This window comes from Onychomys torridus, chromosome 18 (assembly GCF_903995425.1).
Source record: "Onychomys torridus chromosome 18, mOncTor1.1, whole genome shotgun sequence".
NCBI lineage: Eukaryota > Metazoa > Chordata > Mammalia > Rodentia > Cricetidae > Onychomys > Onychomys torridus.
Window position 1 is genome coordinate 14,291,358 of NC_050460.1, and position 11,362 is coordinate 14,302,719.

General features: G+C 36.7%; 1 long non-coding RNA gene across 1 annotated transcript in view; it reads right to left on the bottom strand.

The window, feature by feature from the left end:
• Positions 1 to 10,870, bottom strand: part of LOC118569343 — an 88,766-nt gene extending 77,896 nt beyond the window's left edge. Inside the window, exon 1 of the long non-coding RNA XR_004943068.1 lies at positions 10,818 to 10,870. This is a non-coding gene — a long non-coding RNA (uncharacterized LOC118569343). The remainder of the gene's footprint in view (positions 1 to 10,817) is intronic.
• Positions 10,871 to 11,362: the final 492 nt, after the last annotated feature.

Below are 11,362 nucleotides of genomic sequence, written 5' to 3' on the forward strand. Positions count from 1 at the left end.
ATAGGCTGCCATTTTGTCAGTTTCATTGGGCCCCACTTATTAAGTCTGTGCTAGCAGCTGGCAGTAGATGGGAGTGGGTGCAGAGATCTACAGTCAAATCTTATGCAGAGAGTCTAAATTTGGGGTCTCCATTGGATCCTTCCCGTTGGAACTCAGGGAACCCATGAAAGAGGGAGAAGAAAGATTACAGGACTCAGAGGGGATGGAAGACACCAGAAGAACATGTCCCACTGAATTAAGTAAGCAGGGTTCACATGGTCTCACAGAGACAAGTAGCACGGGGTCTGTATCAGGTCCTCTGTATATATGTTATGGCTGTTAGCTTGGTGTTTGTGTGGTACTCCTAACAGAAAAGCAGGTGTATCTTTGACTCTTTTGCCTGCTCTCGGTACTCTTTTCCTATTAGGTTGCCTTTTCCAGCCTTGGCATGAGTGCTCTTGCCTTGTCTTATTGCCTTCTGTTTTGTCATGTTTGGTTGTTGTCTCTTTCATGCCTGCTCTTTTCTGAAGGGAAATAGAGGGGGAGTGGTTGGTGGGGAGTTGGGAGGAGTGGAGGGAATGGGAAATTGTGGTATACTGCATAAGAGAAGAATCTATTTTCATTTTAGGAAAGAGATAAAAGAAGGAAGGAAGGAAGGAAGGAAGGAAGGAAGGAAGGAAGGAAGGAAGGAAGGAAGGAAGGAAGGAAGGAAGGAAGGGAAGAAAAGGAAAAGAAAATGCTCTATAGGCTAGGTCACAGTATAATCTTATGGAAACATCAATTGAAGTTCTTTCCTCTCAGATGACTATAGCTTGTGGCAAGTTGACATAAAAGTAGCCAGCATAATCTTTATGTATGTAGCGATAGCGGCCATATTTTCACTGCATGTTTCTTTATTCAGTCTAAACATTTTTTAATTCCTTCAAAGAGAATAACTCATTTTCTGGATGTAGCCAGTGTCTTCTTCATGATGCAAATTCTCTATGTTGACTTTGTGGGTTAAATTTTATGTAAGTGAATTATGTCCCCATATTGAACATTCTAAAAAACTGATTAACAAACGAGCTTCAATGATTACCAAGAGGTTGGGATGTTGAGGTCTAGAGCCTGGTTAAAATTTATTACGTGCTTTAATAATGATAATGTCCTTGTGACTATTCAGTAAGTTCTTTTTAATGTACAGACAACCTAGCTGCTACCAACCCAAGATAAGAATGCCATCTGATAATATCTGAAAGCTATAACAAAGGTTTCTTCACCTTTTCATAACCCACTTACACGATGTGTTCACCAGTGTGTTTGAAAAACTCAGGAGACCATGATGGGAAGCGCAGAGATGACCGGCCACACTAGTGGAAGCCCATGAACTGTGGACTAGTGGCTGTGGAGCCCCCATGGGACTGGACTAAGCCCTCTGGATATGGAAAATGGTTGTTTGGCTTGAACTATTTGTGGGGACACCCAGGCAGGAGGATCAGGATCTGTGTCTGGTGCATGGGCAGGCTTTTGAGAGCCCAGTGCCTGTGGTGTGATGCCTAGCTCAGCCTTGGTGCAGTGGGGAGGGGCTTGGACCTGCCTAGGCTCAGTGTTCTGGGCTCTGCTGAGTCCCTATGGGAGACCTCGATTTGGGGGATGTAGGGATGTGGGGTGGCTTAGGAGGGAGGGCTAGGGGATGGGAGGAGGGAGGAGGTGGGATCTGTGGGTGGTTTGAGTAGAAAATTTCTTAATAAAAAACTGGAAAAAAAAAGAGAAAAAAAGAAAAACACACAGAATTTTGATTTTCTCTTTTCTGTTGCTGTACATTTTTTAATGAAACTTTTATCATACTGGAACATGGGATAACATAAATGTGTGTTCATGGACAATGCTCACTCAATTTTGTCTCCAGCATCAACTATCATTTTTTTTTTTTGTTTTTTTGAGACAGAGTTTCTCTATATAATAATAGCTCTGACCAATCTAGAACTTGCTTTGTAGATTAAGCTACCCTTGAACTCACAGAGATCTGCCCGCTTCTGCCTCTCAAGTGCTGGGATTATAGGCATGTGCCATCACTGCCTGACCAGATCAACTATCTTTTATCCTCTGTGAGATGAGAGCCAAGTTTTATAGACTATCAACTTTAATACTGAAGCACTTAAAATGGACTGCTTTTCATTGGTTAGGGAGGAGCTCTTGCTTTCTTAATTGCAAGAGCCAACTTTGAGTTTTAAGCTTTTTTTTTTTTTAACAGCAGTACCTCAACAATTATTATCTTTTACAAGCTTCTCTTCATTCACTAATGCATTTGTCATCCTTATGTCACTCACTAATGGATTTGTCTATCCATTCTTAGATACTTTTATTTCAATATTTTATAAGAAAATGTTAATTGCATATAATAATTGGCTTCATTTTCATATATGTATATAATATATTTTAATCATGTTCTCCCCTGCCCATGCACTCTTTTGTCTCCCTCTCATGCTTACTGATCCCTTCTTCCCAACTAGTCTGCATTTTACATTCACGTCTTTAAAAAAATTGATGACTCAATGAATTTCATTTTGCTTACTGGCGCACAGGTGGGAGTTTATTTACAGGAGCAGAGGTACCTTACCAGATAAGTTGCTGCACACATTAGTACTATTGCATTTTCTTCTGTAGCTATTGCTCAAATATTTCAAATTATTTTTATTACCGATAGTGTTTTCCATTCTACCGATGACTTCAAGAACACACATTACTTCTAAATATGAACTTTACCAAAACTTTAACACATGTGATGGACTTCTGGTTTTGCTCCTTCTTGTTCCTACAGTTCTCTGATAAACCATTTGATGTTGGTATTGTCTTTATTTGATCCTCTGAAATTGTCTGTTAGAAGTACATTATAGTTGTAGTTTTACAGATTAAAGGGTAAGATGAGTTATACACCATTCCAAAGCACTGATGAGGTAAAGTCAACTCCTCACAGAGTGATATAAAAAAGTTGTTCATATTTCTTCTCCACTTTCCTCCTTGATACCACATTGCTGATTTGGAATTGATTATCCTAGGACACATGAATCAAGAAATCCCTTTAAATTTTTCCAATCAATTTGTCAGATTATTTAGCTGCATACCAATGGCACACAGTAAGAAGTAGCCAGATATTGAATATCTCCCTTGATATTTCAATTTTGTGGATCTTTATAATGCATTGTATTTAATTTTTTTAGATCATATCCTAATGGTGATGAAAGTTTTGACAGTGAATGTCATGGGATATTGTGCATGCTGAAGTAATCTAAAAAGGAGAGACTTGGAATGCAGGAAGCCACTGACTTAAAAATCTATTGCATCTTTTTTTCCAGTTCAAGGAGCATTCCTTGCCTTTCCTGTAAGACAGAGCTTCACTATTTAGATTTAGCCAAACCAACCTCACACTCAACAATATTCCCACCTCATCTGCCCAAGTGCTTGTAAATAAAGACATGAGTCACCATGCCTGGATAAGGAATTTCATATTAATCACCATTCTTGATTCATCACCTGTTACTAATTTTAAAATGTTTTGTTGTTGTTGTTGTTGTTGTTGTTGTTGTTGTTGTTTTGTTTTTTCCAGACAGGATTTCTCTGTGTAGCTTTGTGCCTTTCCTGGATCTCGCTCTGTAGACCAGGCTGGCCTTGAACTCACAAAGATCTGCCTGCCTCTGCTTCCAAGTGCTGCCACCACCACCCGTCTTAAAATGATTAAAAAAAAAAAAACAAAAAAACAAAAAACAAAAAATCCTCTTTAGTTGTGTATCACAAGCCTCCGTGAGCCACAGCACACAAGTGCGGGCCAGAGAAAACACTTTGGAGTCAGTTCTCTTCTTCATCTTATTTGGCCATAGTCTCTTTCTTGTTTCTTCTACTGCACAGTGCGTTCTAGGCTAGGGGTCTTTGAATTTTCGGCTGATTCTATGTTGCAGATATTATTTTAATTCGGGAGTTGAGTGGTGGCCCTCCCCCAAAAGAGCCAAAAGAATAAAAAGAACAAACAAGCAACCAACAACAGTTATACTATTTCCATCTTCCATTTCACCATGATGCTACTGTCTCCACCTATCATTTCCCCATAAAAATACTGATATTACTGATGCATACTACAACATCTGGCTTTCTGTTTAAGTCCTCAAATAAAACTCAAGTCAACAGGCTTGTTCAGAATGTACTTTTGACCACTGAGTTATTGCTCCAGCCCCATAATTCTTTTATCAAACTTTTCATAAATTGTATTTTGTCAACATGTCTTATATATGTATATACTGTGTGTATGTATCCCATACATGTATCCATTGGTTTACATTTATTTGTAGACCCAATGCTGAATCCAAATAATTTTCTGGTTCTCTGGTGACTTTAGAACTAAATTGCATTTGTCATACTCCAAAAAATTGTGAAGATTTGCCTAGTGGGAAATAAAGTGTTCTAAGAATCAATTGGCAGGATGTGAAAAGCATTGATGTTGACTCTTTTGGACAAGATGCTCTCCACGGTATGTTTTAAAGAAGTGAAAATGTGGCATGAACAAAGGGCTGTTTTACATGCTAGGAGGAAATTCTGACAAGTTAAACTTTTTTTTAAGGTAATCAGAGCTCTAATTTTGTAGCTTGACAACACAGTGTCTACATTTTGTAAAGCCTGGGGAGAGAGAGACTCTAAAATAAAATCTTTCTTCTGGTTGTCTTAAAAAACATTATCTTCCAGGGGGAAAAGGGTAGTTCTCACCTTTGAATGCCTATTTCCTCCTTCCTCCTTCTGCTCTTCGCTCCTGAACTGAGAGTTATTCTCCATTTGACAGATATCAGCCATATGACAATATTGTTTTCTCATAGCGATGTGTAATCTTTGTTTCCACTGGAGAGGCCCAGTAGGCACAATTTTGGACTTGTTAGTAAAAGCAACCAAATGCCCCCCAAAAGATTTTCAAAACATTTGACACTAGGATGTGGTATTTCAAAGCATCCCCATTACCCATTATTGAATGCATGTGGCATAGCAACTGGAAGAATGTTTGAGAAAATGCAAGAATTAATAGGAATTAATGCACTTGATTCTATGGAGTCTCACAGGATACCCATGGATTTTGTGCATAATTTTGCAGATAATAAGACTGTGCAAACTGTTCAGAACTCAGCTTAAAGACCATTGACCCAAGGAAAGGAGTAAAATTGGAAAGGCATTTAAAAGGGAACTAAGCATGCTATTAATATTCATCTTGTATTTAAATCAAGCACAATTTTTATCATTGGGAATATGTGCCCTATTGTTATAATTTCTTGGGATGTTTCATAAAATCTTTAATAAGATTCTGTCAGATTTATGCATAAAGCAGAAATAATTCTCCTTTCACAATAAGTTTTCAAATATTGAATGCACACTGCATATAAGCTATCAATAGTGTGCAACATGTCCATATGATTAAGATATTGAGATCATGAGTTTTTAATCAGCACACAAAGCCTAGAAGATTATCATGCTTATCTTTTCCAGTAATTTGATATGTAATTTTGGCATGTAAATTTATCCTTCTACAGTGTTTTACAGTTAGAATTCTCCTTTTTACTGGGTCTGGGCAAACTGTTTAGGCATTAAAATACCAGCCATGAAAGTGTGAATATCTCAGTTTGGGTCCCCAGAGCTCGAATAAATCTTAGGTGGGCATTGCAACCCACCTGTAATTCCAGCATTCTGGAGTCTGTGCTGGGATTTCCAGAAGAGTGTGGCTAACTAGACAGCCACATTAATGAGGTCCAGGTTCATGTGAGAGACTCTACCTCCATTAATTACATTAGAGAGTAAGTGAGGAAGACTCCTTATTCCACCCTCAATACTCCACATACGTGAACACGTGTGCAACTATACATGATTGAAATGGCATGAACACCACACACATACATATAAAAGAGGGAAAATATTTCCTTACCAGAAAGGTAATAGCCATCCAGTCATGCTGTGAATAGTATTAATGAACAGATCTTCAGAACTCACCTGAGTGTTTATATCAGTCCATGTATTTAAAAGAGGATTGAACTATGAAATGTTATCTTCTGGGCATAAAATTACCTATATAATATTATATATATATATATAATATATTATATATAATTATGATCTCACACCAGCTGCAGCTGCCTGCGATGGGCCTATCCAAGGCTGAGTCTGTCAACAGTCAGTTGTGGATTGGGTGGACTTCACAGGGTCCTAACTCTTGCTACTGAACTATTGGTTACTGGTGGATTCCAGGGCAGGAGATAACATCTGCTTCAATAATGAATCCAATTATGAGCTGACCAGGATCCAGTGTTTAGTTCCAATCTCATGTTCACTCAGATGGCCCTAGTTTAACTCAGTGATTCATTAAATAAACAAACAGATGAATGGGAGAAACTTGAAGAAGAGGTGGGATTAAAAAAGATGGAGGCATTTCAGAGAAGGTAGGGGGATGATGACAATAACATACTATGTATATGTATGACCTTATAAAAGAACAAATTTTTAAAAAGTTTAAAAATAAAATACAAATGAAAGAGTTTCACTATAATGACCCTTTACCTTAATTTCATTTCTGTGGTTCTGATAAAATACACTGACAAGAAACAATTTAGGGGAGAGATGGGTTTATTTCAGCTTACAATCCTGGTTGCCATATACTGTTGTGGGGAAGTCAAGTCAGAACGTTCAAACAGCTAGTCATATCACACCCATAGCTAAGAGCAGAGAGAGATGCATGCATGCATGTTCATGTGCTTGCTTGATAATGCTCAGCTTGGCTTCTTCACTATTATACAGCACAGTCTATCTGTCTAGGAAGTTGTGCTGCCCATTGTGGACTGAGTCTTTCCATACATATTGAGTTAATTACAACAATCTTCCACATTCAAGCCCACAGCCAACTTAATGTTGACAGTCTCTCATTGATACTCTCTTCTCACACTGTATTAAACTGACAACTAAAGCCATCCATTGCACCTTTTCTAACCAACCCTCTTTATCAAAACTGGGTGGTAAAACTATGAGTTTAGCTTCTCACAGTTTTAGGAGAAAAAGTCTCACAGTAAACTCTGTTCCTTTGGTTCTTACAATCTTTGAAGGAGGATGGGGAAATGGGAAGTGAAAATGATATAATTATATGTTAAAATAAAAAATAAATAATCAAAGAAAACAACATGGGTGGTTTCTGTTCATATGTTCTCAAATGTAGGTGTTACTATTTGTCTTCAGAGCAAAGATGTATGCTGTTGTATTTGGTTCTCAATTTTCTTACTTCTACAATAAGAAGAAAACTGGGATTCTGAGGCCTGTACAATTCCAAAATTCAAGGTTTTATTCAATTTATCATCATCATTATTATAATTATTATTATTACCATTTGCTGAAAGTGGAAAATTTTTAATTCTTACAATAAATCTGATAAGTTCAGCATCTCTCTAGAGTCATATATGCGATATACATAAATATTTAGACCATTTTTGTGTTTGTGGATCTTTAAGCATGAATAATTGATTACGTAGAGGCATACATAGCCAGCTCTATGTTCATTCTGCAACTTATTATTTTTTTGTCCTATTCGAGAACACTGAAATTTATGGAAAATGACAACTGTACTTTTTCTTAGGAATCAATGAAAATGTGTGTGTGTGTGTGTGCAAGAAAATTGTTATTGTTTCCAAATTCTATGGTTACTGATTGTCCATTTGGTTAGAAGATATGATAAAAGGAGACTTGTAGCATTTTCAAGAAACAGATCCTACAACAGCACAGGAAGTCTGAAAGCATAGTCACTTTCCCAGCAGATAATCTTCTCTAGGGAATGTAATGACTTATAGCTCCTGCTGCATAAGTCTAGGAAGCAATAATATTGTCTTGTGAGAAATGTTTTAAATTTTTTATCTGATGCTATTTTTATTTTTCCAATTAATTTCTCTTCTTTCATTAAATTAAAAGTGGAAAAACACATAAAGAAGAAGAAAACATTTGTTACCATGCTTCAGTATTCAATTGGTTGCAATACCTTTTTATTCTATAATTGTTCTAAATATTTTTCCAAAATACACACTATTTATCATGTAGTTTCAAATATGTTTTACTTCAAATTTTATCATACATCTAGCCCCTATTATAATGTAATTAAACATGGAATAGTTATAATTTATGTGTATGACATAATATATGCATCAATTCTTCCAAATGAGTACAAATAAGTTGTTTCACAATAGGTGCCTTTACCAATGACATTGGAAGTTGGGTAGGAATACATTTTTTCAAGATTCATGCACATTAAGATCCATTTCTTAGAAACCAAACTATGTGGCCATCTCCAGAAATATACATCTTGGAGCAGTATTGGGTGTGAAAGAAACAACAGCCAACCTAATGTGAAGGGGATTTTTCTCGAGCATGAGGTGGCATTCAATAAAGCTCAAATTCTCCTTAGGAGGTTGAAAATCAAAAGAAAGAAAACAACAGAACACAGGAGTATTTTTCATGAAGTAGTAAAAGAATTTAAAGGTAATACAGTAGTCCCTGGAACAAAGTGATAGTCAGGATTAACTAAGAAGATACTGCTAAGAATGGGGTGGGTTGAAGAACTTCAGCGTTTCTTGTACGGCTAGCTCTTTACTGGACTTTCTAAATCAAATGTCACCTATTACCTAGACTTGATGAATGAGCTTGTTTCATTTCTTCATTTATTCTTGTATCTTTATGACAAGTTCTTAGCATCTGAGAATAATTTGTTTCTACTCTTTATAAAGTAAACAATAATGTGACTATATTCATCAACCAGTCCAGAAGCATATGAAGTGATTATCATTATCATATATAGTAATCTTAAACACTTACAAATTTAGAGTTTAAAAATAGCATCTCATTTAAATGATGTTATAAATTTCTTTGATGACAAGATATGCTAATCTTTTTATGTTTGCTGGTTATTTGCATTCCTTTTTCTGTGAAATAAGATTTCCTGTTGGTCCAGACTCAATTATTACTTATTCCTAACTAATGACAGAATTGTTTCCTTCTGACAGAATCAACCAGATTATATTTGAAACTCAAAGTGTTTGTTCTTACAGATTGTCATATATATGATAGGTTTATTTTTTTCCCTCTCCTTTTATCTGAATAGTTTGGGGGATAGCGAAAAGCATGAATAAGTCTGTTATCGTGGATTTGATCCCCAAGTGAACTAATTAGTGTCTTTATGTTCTATGGCCACTTAATGCACTTATTTTCAGGTCAGTTCATTAGAACAGTACCAAGGGAGGGAGGAAGGGTGATTTAATGCAAATCCTTCTTCACAGATAAAAGACAAGAAGCAGTGCAGTCAGAGTTGGTATAAAGGTGAGAGTCCTGGAGCCCTGCTTGGCCTCCCCTTTCTGTTCCTCCATTTTACCCCTATGGTACCTCCATCAAATCTTAAGTCTTCATGGCGCACAATATGAGAGTCACAATACTTAGGAAGTATGGAATCATTTTAGATGTAGGGATATTTGATGGTCCAATTGACTGCACTCTCACCATATCACTGCAGCGATTAAACAGAGTAACATGTCAGCAAGATTGTTGCAAACTAAAAAGGAAAACTCCTTATACAAATGATATTGCTCATACTAGATCAGAAAATGTAAAAGCAGTATTCAAAAATAATTCCACCATTGTGGTGCTGGGGAAGGCAATGGTAATTGACAATCATCATCTGTGACATTGCTAGAAAAATTGAGCACACCCACTTTCAGATCTACCTGTGAGCATCAGATCTGAAGAGCATCCTGTGCTCTTCCACATCATATGAAAGATTAAATTGTCTCAAAAGAGTTTCAGCTTTCTTTCACTAAATTACAACATTATTAATTGGGTGACATACTTAGAGTGACAGATTTCATCTTTGCTTGGTAAACAAAATGGTTTTCGATCATATGACTCCTTCTTTTACCCCAATGCCATTTCTACCCTACTGACTTTCTAACTTAAGGTCATTCTTGTTTATGCTCAACAAACACTTTATTTGATGTCTGCTTCTATCCTGTAGCTCTATGTCTAGTTCTCAGTGTTTCAGAGTAAATTCATTCTATTCTTTACATGTTAAATGGGCCAAAATTATACCCCACAACAGACATACAAAAATCTCCATTATACATATTGGAGTCCTGAGTCTGAGTCTTTGCTGCAGGATAAAGGCTGTGTATGGGGGCCTCTAATTAGTTATTTGGAGAATTTTAACTTCATTATATCCATGCAATGATACTAGTAGCAGTTCTAAACACATAAAATTGCTGTGAGGATAAAAAGAAACAATACATCATGTTTTACAAAAAACAAAAAACAAAAAACAAAAAAAAACACAACAACAACCAGTAACTTCAGATCAATAGTTGTAAAAAATTATTATTAAAGTAAGACGACCATAGCCAAGTATGGTATTACATGCCTGTAATGACAGCATTTAGGAGATAGAGAAATGGAGATCTTGAGTTAGAGGCACTCTTGGGTTACAAAGTAAAGCACTGCTTTGAAAGACCAATTTAAAAAAGAATAAAGGGAAGGGAGCAGGAACAAAATGGAGAGGGGAAGATCATTAAAACGAAGTGCCATTAAATAAGTCCAAAACCATGGAAATGATAAATCTGAGCAGTCACAGAAACGGAGCAGGATTTATTGACAAATTAAAATTTACCTGAGACTTCTGCTTCTTGCCATAACAGAGTAACATAGAGTTTACTCCCACATTAACAGATTTAAAGAGTTGAAAAATAAGCTAAATTATGTGTAGTGGGTATTAAATAATTGTCCCAAGATAGTGACTCAGTATGAGGTAAAGCCAGCCCTACCTTTATGTCCTAGCTTCCAGGCTGGGTTTTCTTGCTCAGCAAGCAACTTTCCTCTTGTTTGTGTCTGTAAACAAGCAGAATAGACATTCTAAGAAGCTAAAGTGGTTAGAACTTCCAGTATAACCAGCAACCTTCACAGACAAACAGAACTCAAATTTTCAGAGGGGGTCTCTGTCTCTAAACTATGTACAAAACTTTGAAGAAGCCATTGAAGCTGGAGAGTAGTCACTGAACAAGAGCAGGAGTTCCTACAGGACAGGGAATGTTTTCTTCATCTGCCAGTCACAATAATGAGCTTTCTTGACATGGACTGTGTCAGAAGTGCTGCCTGGGGAGTGGAGCTGGAGAAACCACTCCTGTCTCTCCTCACAGAGCTTACAAACAAGCTTCAAAGTATCACACTTAGTTGCATCCCAGAACACATTCCTAAACGCTAAAATCATCAAAATAGAAAACCATCAGCCAAAAATGTAAGATTCACAGTCCAGATATGTACTAATAGGTGTTCAAAGTAGCAGAAAAATATGATTCAGAGAGAAATGACA